We start from the raw sequence: 19,219 nt of genomic DNA, 5'->3' as shown, positions 1-19,219 counted from the left end.
CAAAGTACTCATTTTTTCTTAACATTTAAAGTTTGGGTTTTTTTTTTAAAGAAGAAAAGGTTTCAGATTTGACAATTTATTAAACAGTCACTTCCACTGTCAGCCTAGGCATCTGAAACTCTTGCAGCTTATGTTACCTTAGCCATCTTAATTGTTTTGGCATAGTTGATTTTTCTGTGAATAGGAAATGAGATCTGACAGCCATCAAAACCACCAGGATATCTACATCACCAGTAAAGGACTGAGAAATCAGCTCTGTTCATTGCAGATATTCTGGGGTATCATACAATGCTGTCACAGCACAACCCCATAGACCCTTGGCTGGCTGAATTGCACAGCCTGTCAATGAATTATTATTCTTCAACTGCCACATCCTACTTCAGAGCCTTAGAAGGATTTAATTACTCTTCCTGCCCACTGAGAGCTCAACATCAATGAAGATGCAAAAGCAAATACTAAAGAGTAAAAGGACAAATCAGCTAAAGCTGACTCACAGATACAGGAAAGGGAATGCTCATCATTCCTTAGGAGCTGTCAGTGTATCTCCCTTTCTGCCAGTGGCAATATTTCAGGCCCTTTATCAAAAGTGTGCTCTGAGTGTAAAAGTCCTCATACTATTATCAATTTATTTGACATTAACTGAATGCCTATTTTAGCAGTTTCTTGCAAGCACAGAATCGTATATTGGACTACAACCACAGGGGCACTAGGTCATCCAGCTCATTGCACACTGTCTATCCAGCACAGAATAGACACCTTAAAGTGCTCTGGAACCATCATAAGACAACTACTATTTTTAACCTAGTTATATCTGCTACTTCAGATAGTTATCAGTGCATGTTATAAAAGTAGAAGATGAGGGTCTTGGTATTTCCTTAAAATAAATAGTTATTTAAATGTAATCATAGTTTGGATTTATGACACTATAACCAGATTCTGCACAACCTCAGAATAAAAATGGTACCAGTTAGTTTCATTAGTGACACAACACAGAGATGAATGGTTAGGACTGCTATGCCACCCTCAATAGGAACCAGATACAGAAATACAGAAGGATAGGTTGATGAGTGCCTTCTCTCTTTAGAGAAGCTGGCAGATAGCAGTTTTTCTGTTCTTCCATGTGAATTTCTTCACTCAATAGGTAATAGAATGGCATCCTTTTATTTAGGAAGCAGCACCTTGTGCCTTAAATTTAATGCTACATAGTCTCTTCCCTATACCCATTTATCCAGGGCAGTTGTATGTCATTGCAGGCAGTCTAGGATTAAGAGCCTTAGCGGACCTGAGCACAGAACAGTCTAGAGAAAATCAACTGCTCAACTTCTAACATTTAAAATGAAAATGCTGGAATTGTGTTACTGAAGCAGTACTTAAACTCCTCATTATTTTCAAAGAACTTTCAGTTCAGTTCTTTCCAGCCAGGCCATTCCAGTAACGTTCACATCAGCATTTCTATTCTAACAGCTTCCTATTTTAGAGGTTTTATAACTCACCTACCCATAAAAATATACTTTGGGCTCAGGAAGTAGAGTTTCTTTTTCTTGGTATTAGTTATGAAGAGAAAAGAATTAATGGAAAAGTAAATTTGAATGGTTTTGGTCTTTAACTTGCTGCAATCATCCCCAAATGTAGCACGTTAGGGAGACTTACTTCACAGAGTTTAGCATTTTAAAAAATGTCCATTAAATGAGATGACTCTAGTAGCAATTTCTTTTCCAACAAGTTCCCTACACAGGAGATTACCACTACACACTGAACATCCCTGACAGTTTTATATGTTCCTAATAGTATGACTCAGGAAATCCAGAAAGAAAGTTATGAAGCATGATTGTCAGCTCCCCTAATTTCTTTCCTTTTTTTCTTTCTGTCAGTTGAATCTGTGCTAGTTACACATGTCTAATCTGAAGGCAAAGCAAACAAGTTACATCTCTACCTTAGGAGACTGTTCAGAGTGACTCTCCTTATTGCTGATATGGAGAAGAAGGAATTCATCTAACTGGTTAACCTAACCAGTATACTTCAGAAGCCCAGAAATCAAAACTGCTACTTCAAACTCCTTTCTCTGGTTCAAAACTCAGTAAAAATTCATATTCCATGGTGAAGCTTATTTGAAAATATCATTAGCAACCTGATCAGTATTGATGTCATTCAACCATTTAACTGAATATATGGGCCCTCTGTACTTCAGCTCACACAAGCTTTTTGAAGCATGCTAGGTCCAAGGTACAGACTAAAGTTTTTGTAAGCTTAGTGCTTGTGATTTTAGTTTCAAAATGTTTATACTAGGGGCATGGAAATCAGGCAAGTCACACACTGGTTGAAAAAAAGAAAGTGCATTTATAATACTGTGCTTGGAATGTATTAGCAATTAGCATTTCTGTTTCAAGACAGTAGAATTATCAAGAGTCTTTGTTCATCACTTAACCACCTGTCCTCCAGAGAAATGATGGCAGGATGCTCCAAACAGGTAAAGCTAGTTGGCACTGTTTCTCATTATGATTTTATTAAATACAGCAGAACTTGTGGCCATAGGTACAGTTCAGTAGAAAGCTACAGCACTAGCACTAGCTCTGAAGTAATTATTATGCTATTAGTGTAGCTCTACTTCTTTTACTTACTTCAGGAAAGCAGTGGAAAGGATCTCCCCAGATTTTGTTAAAGGACTTTGGAGACACAGCAACATAGTTGTACGTCCTTCATAAAAGGAAGCTGATAAATAAATTAATGTTATGGTCTGAAATATTCCTTTCCTAACCTCTCTCATCAAGAGTATCAATGTGAAAATGGATCTTCATTTGTTTGTGATACAGACTGGTAGATGGGAGGTATCAGTATGTGATTCTCTGTAAATAGTCTTTCCAGAGTGCAAATTCACTGCATAGGCAAAACATATTATGGTTTTAGTAAGACTTTCACTGTAAATTTTGGCACTCAGTAACTTCTGTTAAACATTATAAACTTTTATTTCATATCAGGCACCCAAAGCAGAAAAAACACAGTACTCTTAGTCCTCTTCTTGCAGGAAGCACAAATTCTGAGAACTTTAAATCTTTTCTGTGAAATGTCCAGACAAGTTGTAGATGGGAAAAAAATATATGCACAAACTTTTTTTTTGACAACTAATTATTTTCAAAATACAACATAAATAACATCTTTAAAATGTTCTTGATCATGCATATTAACTATGAAATTCAGCACAAGTACTTCAGGGAGTTACTGCTAGTGAAATTAATTTGGTACGTATCTGGAGCCAAACAGAGTATTAGTCCAAACTTAGACATGTTTCCCCTAAAAATACTATAAATTAGAAATGGTAAATGCAGATAAATGGTTTGGAAGCTACAAATGTCTATTTTACAAAAGCATCTAGAAGAGAATGTCAAATACAGAAAAATCCATTGGATTTTATAGATATTATATTCAGGGTTTAAGTGAAATATTTTTTCATGTCTTAGAAGTTTCAATTTCAACATTTAATTTTAGCTATTTAAGTAAAAAACACAAACAAACAAAGAAAAAACAACACAAAACCAAACCCAAATGACTTTGGATTATAAGGGAGTTAAATTTGATACCTCATGTAGTAGTCACAATGTGTGTAAAAAGTTAATGTGAAGAGGCACTAATCAGATCAGTACTCCAACATGCTAAGCATTGCCTGAGTTATGCTGTAAATACAGTCCCTGCTCCAAATAATTTATATAGGATGAAGCGGCTAGATCTGAGGAAAGAAGGTGCTTAAGAACTACTGAGTAGTGAAATGAAACAGTTGTTCACATGGAGAGAAAGACAGAAAAGTTTAAATGTAAGGTTCCTGAATTGTTTTTTCTGCTTGGGCTTGTCAGGTTGAAGAGGTTGCAGAACTGTCTGAAGTGGCCTTCTGGCATTTCCCTAGCTGGTGCAGACACTTTAGAGCAGTTATACTTCTCCTTTGTTCCCCACACTTCCCATCAGAAGCATATTTCAGAGAAAAGTCAAAGCACTACATTCAGTGTTCAGTGTGGAGAGGATAGCCTAAATAAAAGTAGCTCTCTGGAAAGCATTTTGAAATCTGACACTTCAAAGAGAGTCAGGAAGTTCAAAGCTGCAGAGTCATAAATTAATCATTTTTCATATAGCACATAAGTGCTACGTTTTTACTGTTTCTTCTTTTGATGTCAGCAGTCTAACCATATCTCAGGCATAGCAGCGCACAAGTTCGTTCCCCATGACAGTAATGTGGCACTATTCATTTTGAATTCTATCACACATTTTAGAAATACACAAATCCCACAGCCTCTCTGTTTCCATTCTGTTTGAACAACTGTGGTGAAAATAAAACAGTAAGTTGTGCTTCCCTCCCCTTCACAAAATACTGATCTTATTTTTTAAGTTCTTTCATTTTTTATGTTAGAAGAATTAGGAATTCACCTTCCTAAATTTGCAAGCATTCAGGCCTGTGATATTGCAGAAATCAAGCCACACATTTCCTCTGAAGCCACTTGCTTTCCATAAATTTAACTATTCTTTTTCATTGTTTTTTCAGTAGCATGTGAGAGGGTTTGCTCTTATGGTAATCTAGGTCTACAAGTGAATAAAAGTTTCCCCTCAGGTTGTGCTGCTGCAAACTATTTTTACATAGAAAGTTAAGCTCCAGTTATACCAAATTAATAACAAAATTGCCTGCAGAGGGAATACTTTACCTAGCTTTACTTAATTGTCCTTTTCACTGGAGTTTGAATCTTCTGCTACCTGTAAGCCATTAACATTCTCATTTGTTTCCAAGCAAATACGGGCAATAGTCAGAGTGAAGGGCTGGAAAGGAAGCTAAGAAGCTATTTCAGCCATAGATGAGGACAGCAAGAAATTACTAGTTGCCAAGTGTTTGCAAAGCATCATAAAGAGTGGTCACATATTCTGTAGCTTAATTGCACTTATTCATGATGATCTGCTTGTAAGTGTTGCAGATATGGCTTGCTTGTTTGTTTGTTTACAAAACCAGCAGATGTATCACACCTCTGTTAAGTGAAGTAACTTAGATTACCCAGACCATGGTACTGGTAAATACCAAAGGGAACTCCACTACACTTGGTCCTATGTGTGACAGGTTCTCCTCTCAATTTTCTTCATTCCTGGATGTGTCACCACTTAAAACACTGGTAAAATGCAGAGGTAGCTGGAAATAGCTAAGTTATTTCAAGCTCCTGTAGCTGTACAGAGCTAAAGCTTCCCACAGAGAAGCTTGGACATCTCTAACACTCAACACAAAGCAGAGGCAAGTTTGCTGTTATGGGAGGTGGCAGCTGGAAATCACTGTTAATTATGTATAAAAATCCGCTCATGATCTATATTTGCATGGCTCACATCATACATAGTCTTTCACACTGTGAGGAGAAACCCTTGTTTTCATTTTTCCATACTAAGACACAGAAACTATAGTCTCCATGGGATTCAGTGGCAGTTAGGCACCTAGATGTCTTTGGGTTAATGAAATACCAGCGATGGTGTGCAAGGTCACACTAGGGCAGAACAGGGAAATAAATGTCCTTGCCCCATATCTGAAGTTAATGGCACACTGTTTCTAGAGGTTCATGCTCTGATGAAGCACTTTTTATAGAAGACTCATTGACAGTAAAGATATGACAACCATTTGAGATGGTATTTCAAGACATGGCTTTTCTCATGTGATATACACAGATCTTCTGTTTGTACCCACACTTTAATCTCTCCCTTAACCTGTCTGAATTACAAATTGAACCACTTATAAAATGGGACTTTCAGATATGAAAACCTGTAACTGCAGTAAGTCCAAGAAATACAACTGTGGACTCTATCCATGTCTGCTGCTAAACTTGCCTACACCATGCCCTTATGTTTCAGGACTCTTATTCCAAATTCAGTGATGCTGCATAATTGTATTATACTGTGACCAGTTTTCTGCCTACTTCAAAGGTTTGTGTAATCATTTATTTCTACACACATAATGGAACATTTTCTTCTAAAAGTCCTTCTCATGGCACACTTAAAGGAAAAGAATCTTTACATATATATAGTTGACCAAAATAAAACATTTAATGAACTTAACATAGAATTTTATAGTAATTTCTATGTTACTGCTTCAAGAACTAAAGTGAATCACACAGCAGATGAACTGCTTTAGCAGAAGTTACAAAAATATTAAATGCCTAATCTCAGAGCAACAGTTACAAGCTTCTGATGCACTATTTGTTGTTTGTCTGCATCCCTCTGTGCATAAGTTTAAAATCCAGTATTTCATTCTTCTTTAGTATATTAACATATGGCAATTCCATTTCTGTAAGTGATGGTGCATTAAAAATTCATCTGGTGTTAAAATGCAAGCTCTTCCAGATGAACTGTATATTTTATTAAGACTTTATACACAAAAAGAGATGCAGCAGCAGATAAAGACATCTCATTCTAACTCAAAGGCTGAAAAATCTCTATAGTCACAAGACATATCTGGTCAGGTAATGTTTGTCTACAGGTATCTTCAAGAAGATTTTTTTTTCAGTGTGTTAGAGACAGGACTTTATCTAATCTGTTAAAGATCATGCACATCTCACAGAAAAAAGTGTTAATTAATATAAATGTGAATTTTCCTGCTAAAGGCACGAACCCCATCCCTGAGCAAAATCTGAGGAGAATGACTGAAAGAACAGGTAACTGTTATTATAGTTAAAATTCCAGAGATTGGAAGAAGTTTCCTTTATCTTCATTTACACAACATCCACACAAGATGAAGAGCTGTTTGCCACAGCTGCAAATTAATTTGTCCTGTAAAGTGTTGTGCTGTGGAGATGAGCTGAGGAAGAGGCAGAACCTCCCCTCTAAGGTGTGCAGCAACACGTGTCTTTTCAGTATAGATCAGAGTTTGCAAACACTGAACACCAAGCATAAGAAAGAGAAGAAAAATTTCTATCTCTGTGAGTAATATTGTCTCATTAGCTTGCATAAAAGTCACAAGTTAAAAAAACAGCACTATGTAAAATGTTCCAATATTTTGGCAAAAATATTTTTTTTTGCTTTTTGTTGCAGGGTCTGTTCAGTCACAAATTGCATCTCTGGTCATAGTCACCTTCCTCACAGCTATTTCTTACTGAAAAGAGTAGATCACATTTAACTTTCAGAATGCCTCCTAAATATGCCCCATTTCCAGATGCATGTTCTCTGGTCTACATTGAAAATACCACTACAGGATATGCTTTGGGCAGCTTACACTTCTGTGTGTGTGTTTTATTGAGTAATTTGGACTGCTACAAAATTTCTCTGTGCAGTTTTTCCAGAAGTCAGAAACTGCAGGTGGAAAACAAGAAACGAATGCAGTATCAGCTGGCAAATTTCTCTTCTTTAGAAGATCACATTCAACATGAAATGGACTGAAACAGTTGATGGTGTTCCTTGCATAGAGCTTAGTATGTAAGCTAAAGGAATCACACAAACCATGCCAATGACTGCAATGCAATGGTGGCAAAACTGCTCAAATGCCAAGTATAATTTTGGATATACACATTTACCAAAAATAGGTAGTGAACTGCTGATACCATTTCTGTCAATGCATTGCTTTTAATATTCACTCAAAAGAATAGAACCATCTTGTGCAAAGACTGGGAAGTTCCTTATCTAGCCTACAAGCATTCCTTGACTTTGCTATTCAATGAAGGACAAGCTATTTTTATTCATTTTACATAACAGCATTTTCAATAGTACTTAAATATTTTGATCTTCTAGGCCAATTAATTTGTCAGAGAGATAGTTACTCATCTGCAGCTGCAGGTATATGCATAATGTGGCTGAGGGCTAGATAGCTAGATATTTTCTTCTCCACATCTATCACACCAGGGCAAGATCTCTGCAGGATTAGAGCTTAAGAGCCATCTCAGTGCAATCTTGCTCTGGCAGCCAGTCCATACAGTCCATTCAGTCCATTCCTGTATGTAAGCAATGTAGCAACAGCAGAAAATGGAGGTATCAAATAATGTATTTTCCAGAAGAGCCAAGGTCTTTGTGGGGGACCCTCAACTGAAGAATCTAACAAAAGTTTTAGTTTATAACAATGGGGCTGCTGATCCAATTTTCAAGCTATGATCTAAGCTGATTTAGTAGCAACCAAAAAAATGAGACAAGGTGGACTTAAAGTGCCATTCTGATTCTACCCTTAAGTGTATCTTGTAGTTTAGTGTCCTTTCTCTGCCCATTAAATGGGAAAATAGAAGCAAACATTGGCAGAAAGGGGAACTGCAGTTTCTAAAAAGAATGAAAACTGCTTAGGTTTATTGGCACGATTAAGTCACTTCTGAACTCAATGGAAAATTAGAGGGTAAAAAAATACATTTAGCATAGGAACATATTTAGTCTGCTCTGAAAAGAGTGGAACAGAGTGAGTTCGAGACTTTTCCTACAAAAGAGCTCAATTGTACCAAAAAAGTAAATCAATGTAATATGAAGAAATACAAATTAGTGATAATTATCACCCAAACTCTGTAGCACCTCTTTTATGATTTTGCAAGCTGCAATAGAATGTAATCACATAATCTGTGATCCTCACTTTGTTTCTCTCCTTCCTTCCACTAGGAAACAAGTGGCAGCACTTAGAGGAGTATACAATGTGTGGTGAATCTATGCATTATCTCAAACACAACAGTCTCACAAAACATTTGTGCCCCCACCAAGCATCCCTCCAGGTCTCCGTCTGCCTTGGGCATGTGTGCCGCACCACAGACAGGTGCAGGCAATGGTACACTGACTCTTCTCACACTCCAGGGTTCCCAGCCATCTCTGAGCCTGTTATCCTGACAGCATGTCTTTATTGGTGTGTGAAAGTGGGTTCCTGTGATGGTTTGGGGGTTACCCCGCCCCTCCCACACTTTGTATTTGCCCCAGCTAACTCAGACGGACCCTGGGAATATAGATGAAGCAATTTATTTACAGCTAGCAGAATTTACAAGCAGCTATTTACAATATATACAGTTATATACAATTATATACAGAAATATACAAAGGATAAACACTATAAAAGCACAACTCCCCTCCCAGAAACCTAAGTCCCCAGGAGGGGCTCTCAAACCACCCCAACACCTCCCCCCGGCCCTCTCAACCTTACCCCAGTTCTCAGGAAGAAGAGAGGTGCAGCCAAGAGGTTAGGGAGCAGGGTTAGTAGGAGCAGGGTTAATGAGATGTGACCAGGTCCAAGGCAAAAGCAAGAGTGAGAAACAAAATGGAGAAAAAGTCTTTCTTCTTCCCAGAGTTCTCAGCGTAACTGTGAGAGAAGTAGACACAATTGTTTTTCATTTCACTGCCCGTTATCTAGTTCTTCTACCAAAACATTCCAGCTTGCTTCAAACTAGCACAGTTCCTAACCAGAAGTCAGTCACTCATCACATGCTTAGAACCTAGGTAAATCTCCTAGTGACTCTCTAGTTGACACCATAAACATATCTTCTGCCATCTCTAATTCTCCTGTCCAAATGGCTTAAACATGTAAATTGCTTGAAAGTTTCTATGGCACCAGGGTAGAAAGGCTTGTTGCACAGCAGAAGGAACTATTTAAAGTTAATTCATCCACACAGCTAAGGAATCCCTCTGATGTATTTCTACATAACTCCAAGCTTTCAATTTTGCATTTGGACATGTAGATCACTGCACATGCCATCTGAAGAAGCATCACGTAACAAACACCTGAACAGAATGTGCTAAAAGCAGTGACCTGGAAAATGCAAAACCGAGGAGTGAAAAACCAACTGCTCCTCAGTTAAACAAGCTTTGAATTCTTTCTGCTGTTTGCATAGGCCCTGTTACCTTAACCTTATGAAATCATAGGAGAGGTTCTGGCTAAGAAAAGGGAAAGAGAATGGGGCCGGGGGAGAAGGGCAAAAGGAAAACCAGCTTTATATTGCTTAACACAATCCACAATCTTAGAAGTATAAGTGGGTTTTACACAGCCTGGGCATGAATGTGAACTGCTAATGTTTTGTGGTGGCAATATAACACTGCGTGGCCACTAGGCACAAATGCAGGAACTGCAGCAAGTCCTGTCATATACAGGCAATGTCAAGCAGGAGGTGCTATTTCCACATTTGAAAAACCAGACTAGAAAGTTTATTCTTGACAGCTATCAGAACACGTGGAGAGCTTTCACAATCTTGCTGCTAATCTTATGAAAGTGTGACAATCACTGTTTTATTTAAAAGCAGTGCAGGCAAGGATTCCACTTTTCTCACCCTACTGACACATGCAAAATAGTTTGCAAGGTAAAATGTCAGTTTATTCCAGGAAACACACCCAGCCTGCACTGCAACAAAAATGTTCTGCCAGAACAGGTCTGCAGAGGTGTAAGCAATGCAAATAAAGGAACATTCTAAGTAACAAATGGATTTCCCTTTTTAGAAGTTACCAGACCATGCCAACAGATTCCTGCATAGATCTAGGTAAGACTTCTGATCACAAGTGATGGAAATGTGACTGAAAACTTAGTTGTGACGCAGAGCCACTACCTCATCTGCAGTCATTCACTCTACACTTGGCTGAAATACCTTCAGAGATTGGGGCTTGTGTCACCAAAGTAGTCCATTCACTCTCTGTCAACAAAACCAGCAAAGCATTATCTCTTGATTTGCTGCAATTTATGTTGTATTTTTTCTTCAGAAAGATTATCTCCCAAGTGTGACCTAAGCCCAAATCTGCATGAAGTTAACTATTAAACTTATTTCACAGAATTAGCAGCCTGTAAATACTACTGTCAGATCCAATTAAGAGAAAGGCATGAATCTGATTTGCTGTTCTGCTGTGTCCTCAACTCTGTTTTCAAGAGTTTGTCCAATCTCTCCTAATACAGGCTTGTTCTCTAAAGAAGAAAATCTTAAAGTTGCCTGATGCAAGAAAAGGTTTTCTGAATTCTCTATGCAAGAGTATACTTGATAAAATATTATCCTGAACAGAAACTTCCTGAGACTTGAAATTCCTTGTAGTAGATAGACACTAATGCCTAATACTGCAGTTGAGAACAACTTTGTCACATTTGGTTCAAGACCACTGTCCTTCAGATAAGGTAGTTTAGCAGCTGAGTTTAGGATTGTGGTCTCTTGCTACTATCTCAAGCTTTCTTGCACATAGTGTTTTCTCTAAGTTTAAGCCCTTGGAAAGACAAGAATCTGAGTTTTCACTATTGTCAATGTACTCATCCTATCTTCCTGGTTACAAAAGAAATTTTGAAAAAGTATTCAAGGTAACTCTTTAACTGGAAGAAAATAACCCAATATTGCTATTTTTACATGGCATTTTAATCTTCTCTCTAGAGTAACCAATCAAAACCAAATTGACTCCTGAGTTTCTGAGCTTAGCAGTATGGACTCAAATACATTCCTGCAGGAATACACACAAGAAAGCTGAAATGCATTATCTAGTTCCTGGCAACATTTGGAGTTATTTGGAACAGTACTGCTCAAGCAAATATTAGCTTTCTACAAAAGAAACTATAGTGAGAAAAATCACAGTAAAGGATCTGTAAATACATTAATAGTAATCAAAGGAAAAGCCAGAGATTTTGAACAAAATATTTTAACTGTCTGGTGCTGCAGGTTACTGGACAGACCGGTACAGGCTTTTTTTGTCACCTTCAAATCTAAGAGTAGTTTGCAAAACCTTAACTCATCTTGACTTTGTGATTCCAGCTTCTTTCAACCTTCAAGTGCCACTGCAGGCCTCTCAGCAGAGCCTACAGTCCAGTAAGGCTGTGTCTTATAACTCCGAGCAGCCAGGCATACTTCTTGTTTAGTTGCTTGTTTCTGTTTCATCTGTGGGTTTCTGTTTATCAAACAAAACTGCCAAGGAGTTCTGACAGACAGTAGATGTAGGGGACAGATCACCACCAAGAAAAGTAAGACTCAAATAATTGTCTTGCAGTTTATTCTGAAACCTGTGTTCTGCTTTGTACTACTCATACTGGAGGTACCAGAGTTTGTAAGACTGGTTGCATTATTTCAAGACCCAAAATGCTTCCAAAATGATAAGAAGAACTAAAAGCTATTGAGAACAGTACCACTGGGAGCATTTCAGCCCTCATTTCCTCAGTAAGAAAGTGGGTAGATAAAGCCATTGGATGAGGCACTTAAGCAAAAAGAGAAGAAATTGCTGAAATAAATCAATGCACACTAACTTTGCACATTTAATTTTCTTGAGCACACTGTCCTAGACAAGCTGATTCTAACTGCAAGAGACAGAGCTTGGAAGCACTTGTCATGACCTCACCGTACGTAATAGGACTAGAGCTGGTATTGCTGCTCTCCCAAAGCCCGATAAGCAAAACAGAGATGATGATATAATTAACTACAGAAGACAAGGAGTAATGAGGAGTCTGAGCATAAAGAAGAGTAATAGAAAATGCAGATTCAGGAGACTTATGTGTTTGGGACTTCTCCCTAACTGCCTTGTCTTGCATCTTCCTATTACAGAATAAACTTCCTGTTCTTGGCACATCTATACTATAGGTGTCTGTAGGTGACATTCTAGCTGTCAGATTTCCATTTACAAGGCTTTTTTTGTATTAACTCAGCTGTAAGAAACAGGTTTGTCTAGAATGACCAGTTTACATTTCAGCCCAGCATGTAAAGAAAAAGATATCAGTTGTGTCTAGGAGGCTTTCCAAGTGTCTTGAAATCAGCTGGAAACCTGGTCTAAGTGCTCTGTTGGGTCTGTGATAATCTTTTGTGTCACTTCCAATTTGATTATTTTTAGAACTGGCTCTCTAAACTTCCACAAGCTAAAGGTAAAAATGTAGGATTCCCTTGTGTCTCTAGGTAATAAACTGATTTCTATTCCAAACAGTTCTTGGGTTGATCAGTTTTAAAGAAACCTAAATAGCATTTGAAAGGCTGAAGAGCTGTATGACAGATTTTCCCAGAAGTTTCTTTTATGCTTTTCAACTCACTGGACTGTGCTGTCTGCTAGTCTGGAGATCATACTCATATTCTCTAGTGTTTTGACCCACCATCTACATTTCATTCCTATCAGTTATCTAAGCATGTGGTAGATCTCCCAGTTACAGCTGTTGATCTGTATTTAATAAGGAAGATCATGAAAAACAATAGGAAAATACATGACTTGGTCATATACCAGAGGAACCACAGCGAAAGCATTTCAGGCCTGTCTACATCATAAGAGGCTGCAATAACAACTCCATCAATGCTGTTGATTTAATTTTTTCCTCTGTACAACTCAAGATTCATAGCCAGGTTGAACACATCTTTGAAACATATACATGAGCACCAAAGGGCTGAAGGTGCTCTGCACTAGTGCTTGAGTAACAACTAGCAATCTGAACAAAACACTGAAAAACTGTTTATGCTATTAATACAACCTAAGCTCTATATGTAGACACGCAGCTTATATGACAATGACATCAACACTCCAGCAAACAGAAGTAACCTCTTATTAACATGGAAATACAAGATATAAATAATTACAATGGACACAGCCCTACCCAAACATCTGATAGGAAATAAGTTCCAAGGGCAACAACACATAATATTACAAAGCAAAACTATTTTTAGTTATAACTGTTCACAGATGTAAAATTCACCTTAGTAACACATTTCATGTTTCAATGCCTACACATTTTATTGATTTTTCTGTTAAAAGAATGCAAACATGATGCCAGCAAACTGTTTCTAGAATAATTTCATATCTGATATCCTATATCCCATATGAAGCTACATTCAGAGGCTTTCCATAGCTATGTTACAAAAAAAAAAAAAAAAAAAAAAAAAAAAAAAAAAAAAAGGAAAGGAACTATCATGTTTGGGATAAACTGTACAAGATGCTAGGGTGGTACTATCACTGTCTCACAATGCTCTGCATTTTCCTTTAGCTTTTTATGTGTTTTTCTTGTCCTTTAGATTGCCTGTTCTCTGTTTTTCCTGCTATTCTCACCACAGAGTTCTTGACTCTTTACAAGCCTAAAGGGAGGCACTGTCCATGGAGGTTTTCAAGAAAAGACTGGATGAGGCACTTAGTGCCATGGTCTAGTTGACTGGCTAGGGCTGGGGGATAGGTTGGACTGGATGATCTTGGAGGTCTCTTCCAACCTGGTTGATTCTATGATTCTATGATAAAGGGATTTGCCACATATTCATACATCAAGTAAAGATGAGACTCTTCAAGAGACAGAGCTCTCTAAAACAGAGATCAGGCACTCAGGGTATAATAACATCTAAGGAACAGACAGGAATAAGAGAAAGTACTTCACTGTATTTAAATGCTAACAGGCTTTTCACTGTAGCAAGGTGATCTGATTTCTTGCAGCAATTAATATCAGCTTTAAAGATGATGCACTTCCAGTTTTGAAATTCTGAAATACAGTGGAAGTAAAAACTTCAAATATTTGCTACATAAGTTGCCTTCCAGGAATAATTGCTGACTGGAGACCTCGCCATAAGGAACACTGCAGAGGGGTTTTTTTAAAGAAAAATGCAATGCTGTTTTGAAATCTTGTGCTTTCATCCTGGGGAATCTGCAGGGTGTTTTGCATTGTAAGAATGATATCTTGTTATTAATGACTAATGACTGGTGGGTCTCTTTGTCTGACAGGGCTGCACACACGGATGGCTTGCAGCAAGATTACCATAGCATGGTTGCTAGGCGGCCAGTGTAGTGCCTAGAAAACATCTGATGCTGACAGCTACTGTAAACTGTTTTGTAGGGAACAGCTTTGCCAGTGCATTAATTCTGCTGCAAGAAAGGGTTTTCTAAACTAGAATTATTCCAAACACACACACCTCCTCAAACAAAAGATCAAATTTACATTGAACTTTTGACATACACAACTTAACCTGCATTTCTCAAAAGAAAGATTTATAAACCCTAGGTGACTAAGAAAAAGGCTGTTCTGCAACTTGCCCATAGACCATATGCTTGGAGGACAGGCACTCACAGCTCTTTGCTCCTTGAACTTCAGACAGAGTTGGCTGGCACTGCTCAAATAAGTATCTTCGCTGATGAAAGAAGGATGCAAATTTTTGCTTGCAAAACAGTCAAGCACAAATGTGCACTTCTTGTGCACTGCTCACCATGTATGGTTACCACCTTGCATTCCTTTGTCTACAAACCCTCTCTCTCCCTTAAGGATTTGCATATGTTGGCAACAGTACAGCATCTCTTTCCCTAGAGTCACACATTGAACTCTAATTATCCTTGCAGCTTTCTGGTCTTCTTCAGATGTGGTCCTCCACACAGTGACCAGGGCACCACCTACCACAACTAACTTCCATTAAAATGGCCATAGAATACTACTAATAATTATAATGTAGCTAAAGTCATGTAGTCTGTGATTTAGGATTTAACCTAGTATAATGCAGCTACTGCAGAGTAGAATCAGTTCAGATTATGTCCAGCTGCAGACTTTCATCGGGAGAGTACATTTAATCCTGAAAAGGAGCTAAAAATGCCCTTATGTGAGACTTCAAATAATGGAAATGAAGAGAGGAGACTTACAGATAGATTAAGTTGTAGCAATGCAAAGGAGAATGAAAGCCTTTGTGCAACCAGCATCAGAACAGTGTATGGCTCAGCTTCTAGTATAGTGAGTAATTGTTGGTATTCAGGAAAGCAATCTAAAGATCTAAAACTATTACTCATAGTCATACTACTATACATAATAGTCTTTTTCCATTATAGATAAAATAGCTATGTCATGTAATAAATACTGTATATGTTAAATGTTCTGATTTTCTGATGCAATATTCCTGTCCCGGGTTTCATAGGTTGTGGACCATTTTCCTGGATCTCAGAGAAATGAAAAGAAACCTCCAGGCAAAATTTACCAGGAAACTTGCAGAAAAAAAACCTTGTGGACAGAGTTATTAAGGAACTAGATGGAGCTGTCTGGATTGATCCATCAGTCTGACTTTAGGTTTCCATATCACTTCCACCTTCACCATTTGCATCACTCAAAACCCATTTTATCTCTGAATCACCTCTAGTTCCTCTACTAACATCAGGCAGTTGTTATCACTAAGTGCAAAAGCAAATGTCTACTCTTTGCACCTACCATCGATTCATAGACTCATACAATGGTTTAGATTGAAAGAAACCTTAAAAATCATCTATTTCAAACCTCCTTTCCATGGGCAGGGACACCTTCCACTAGATCAGGTTACTCAAGGCCCCATCTAGCCTGGCCTTGAACACCTCCAGGGAGGGGGCATGCACGACCTCCTTAGGCAACCTATTCCAGAGTCTCACCACCCTCACTATAAAGAATTTCCTTGTAATATCCAGTCTAAATCTACTCTCCTCAAGCTTAAAGTGGTTACGTCTCATCATATCACTACAAGCCCTTGCAAAAAGTCACTTACCAGCTTTCTTGTAGGCCCCCTTCAGGTACTGGAAAGCTAAGGTCTCCCCAGAGCCTTCTTTTCTCCAGGCTGAACAGCTCCAACTCTCTCATCCTGTCCCCATAGGAGAGGTCCTCTAGCCCCATGATTATCTTCATGGCCTCCTCTGGACCCACTTGTGCAGCTGCATGTCCTTCTTATGCTGGAGACACCAGAACTGGACATTGTACCTCAGGTGGGGGCTCACAAGAGCAGAGCAGAAGGGGCAGAATCACCTCCCTCATCCTGCTGGTCACACTTCCTTTGATAAAGCCCAGCATATGGTTGATTTCTGGCCTGTAAGTGCACATTTACAGCTCCTGCTGAGTTTTTCATCAAATGACATCCCTAAGTCCTTCTCCTTGAGATTGCTCTTGAGATGCTCCTCTCCTCGCCTATATTTGTGCTTGGGATTGCCCTGACACTGGTGTAGGACCTTGCATTTGGCCTTGTTGAACTTTGGGAGGTTGGATTTGTCCCACTTCTCAAGTCTATCCAAGCTCCTCTGAATGGTATCGCTTCCTTCCATCATGTCCACAGGACCACATAGCAGCTTGCTGAGGGTTCCTCAATTCCACTGTCCATATTGTTGACAAAGATGTTAAACAACACTGGTCCCACTACTGACTCCTGAGAGATGCCACTTGCCACTCATCTCTATTTGGACATTGTGTCACCGATAGCAACACTTTGAATGCAGCCATCCAGACAGTTCTTTATTCAGTAAGTGGTCCAACCCAATTTGTGATGAGGATGTAATGCAGGACAGTATCAAATACTTTACACAAGTCCAGGTAGGTGACATCAGTTGCTCTTCCCTTATCCAGTGATGCAGTAACTCCATCACAGAAAGCCACCAAGTTGGTGAGGCATGATATCAGTTGCACAGTGCTTTCTGGTTTTCTGTAATGGCTGACACAGTTTGAACTGTTTACTGTGATTTAGCTTCAGGAGCATTCTTAAAATTTGAAACAAAATAAAGCAAGTTGGCAAAAATGTTAATGATAACATAAGATTTCTTTTTCTGCTGGCTACGATAGGGAAAGTTCAAACATGGCTTCATCTGGAGAGACCTTCCACTGCAAGGCAATGTGTCACAGCACATGCAGTACACTGGTGTGAACTGTGATTTGCAGAAGTGCACGTGTGGAAGAATTTCTCACCAGTCGAGGACATAAAGTCATAAACATGGGTAACTGGCGCTGAGAACGTCCTTGGTTCCCAGCGAGGCTAGGAAATCGAGATGTAAACAACTGAGCACCCCACACACAGCTGCAGTGGGCAGAGACTAGATAACCAAGGGGGCTGGAGTGGGTGGTCTGGGAGGCTGACCCTTAGAATGTTGTGATAAGTTAACCTATGCACACCTTACATGTAACCCTGGACCCTCTGACTGTAACCAATCTTAAGCTGAGCACGCCTCTTGCTAGAATGCATATAAGTCACTGTATCATGGAAATAAAGTGGATTTGACCATCTAACCATATTGGTGAACAAAGAGTCATCTTCCCATAGCGCTCCACCGAACGTGATTCCCAACATGCACGTACACTGTTTCAGGAAGTGCTTGCTGTAAAAAGGAGAACTATGGCAACTCGATCTTGTTGTAGTAAGATTGTCAAGAAGTTACTAAAAAATTGACTACACAGCCTCAAAATACTATCAGTGTTGAAGGAGGCTAAGTCCTTGCTGATCTAATCATACTCATTTCTGCAGTCCTTCAGTTTCTTATTAAGAAACTAGTCAGAAGCTGTTTGTGGACAGTGCTACAAAACAGAAAGGATTGCTTTGCCAAAATCAGAGTACATGCAGGGCCACACCACTAATGACAGAATGAAATAGGATTGTGCTAGGTTCATGAAGAAGGGGAAAAGGCTGCTAAATACAGGAACAAACAAAAAAAAAAAAAAAAAAAAAAAAAAAAAAAAAGTGGTCTTCTTCCATGGATGAGAGAATCAGAGAATCACAGAATCAACCAGTTTGGGAGATACCTCCAAGATCATCCAGTCTAACCTAAAGAAGTAAAAGAAAATCTTTTTGGCTCTGCCTCCAGTCTTGGAACAGGGAATAGTCTTTGTGGTAAAGTTAAAGTGAAGGAGATGTTGAACTACTGCACCAAATGTGGTTTCCAAGTGTGTATCAAGTAACCTATTTTTCAGCGTAACACAGTTACCTATACTGCCAGGCAAACACTGTTCTTGCAAAGTAAAGTTTATTACACTGCTAGAACTTGCAACTAGGAAATTCACCTCAAAGTAGCTCAAGCAGAGGTATGGATGACTGTGACAATGATTACAGCTGACCTCAGAATTCTGCAGATGAAGGCAATAAGCATGAGTAATTGTTGAAAATATTGAGTCCTGTGATAGGAAAACAATAAAGCAAGAGGGCACGTTCTAAATGGCAAAATAAAATTAAGAGAATTGTTAAAGATGTTTATAAAGGTTATGAATGTTGGGGAGCATGTTATTTGATTGCTTTAACTGAATCTGCCAGTATGCTTCATAAGCACCTGGTAAAGTATAAAACAGGTTCTTTCCATGCTCCAAATGTGAGGATCAGTGATTGCTAGAGCCCTGTCCCTGCTTTAAACCTTTAAGCATGAACTGGATATATGTAAAATTGGCAAAGTAAGAGGACTTTTTAAGCCCTGGACTTTATTCATAGTAGAGTGGAAATTTCTGATGCTATAAGCTGGAGCAGATCAAGCAGTTCATTTGCAAAGACAAGAAATTGATGTTAATGAACCTGCTTTGTCCCCTGTACAATTTACTAAACATTAGTTACAAAATCACTATTAAAAGTTTCTCAAAGGCAGAAAGTTTGCAAATTGTGCCAGAAGAGATTACTGATTT

At 38.6% G+C, this 19,219-nt stretch overlaps 1 long non-coding RNA gene across 1 annotated transcript in view; it reads right to left on the bottom strand.

The window, feature by feature from the left end:
* Positions 1-16,638, bottom strand: part of LOC135180523 (uncharacterized) — a 28,138-nt gene extending 11,500 nt beyond the window's left edge. Inside the window, exon 1 of the long non-coding RNA XR_010304477.1 lies at positions 16,347-16,638. This is a non-coding gene — a long non-coding RNA (uncharacterized LOC135180523). The remainder of the gene's footprint in view (positions 1-16,346) is intronic.
* Between the last annotated feature and the right edge of the window lie 2,581 nt (positions 16,639-19,219).

The sequence above is a fragment of the Pogoniulus pusillus genome, chromosome 13 (assembly GCF_015220805.1).
Source record: "Pogoniulus pusillus isolate bPogPus1 chromosome 13, bPogPus1.pri, whole genome shotgun sequence".
Classification (NCBI taxonomy): Eukaryota; Metazoa; Chordata; class Aves; order Piciformes; family Lybiidae; genus Pogoniulus; species Pogoniulus pusillus.
Note: the sequence above shows the minus strand (reverse complement) of the source record. Positions and strands in the feature narration are given on the sequence as shown.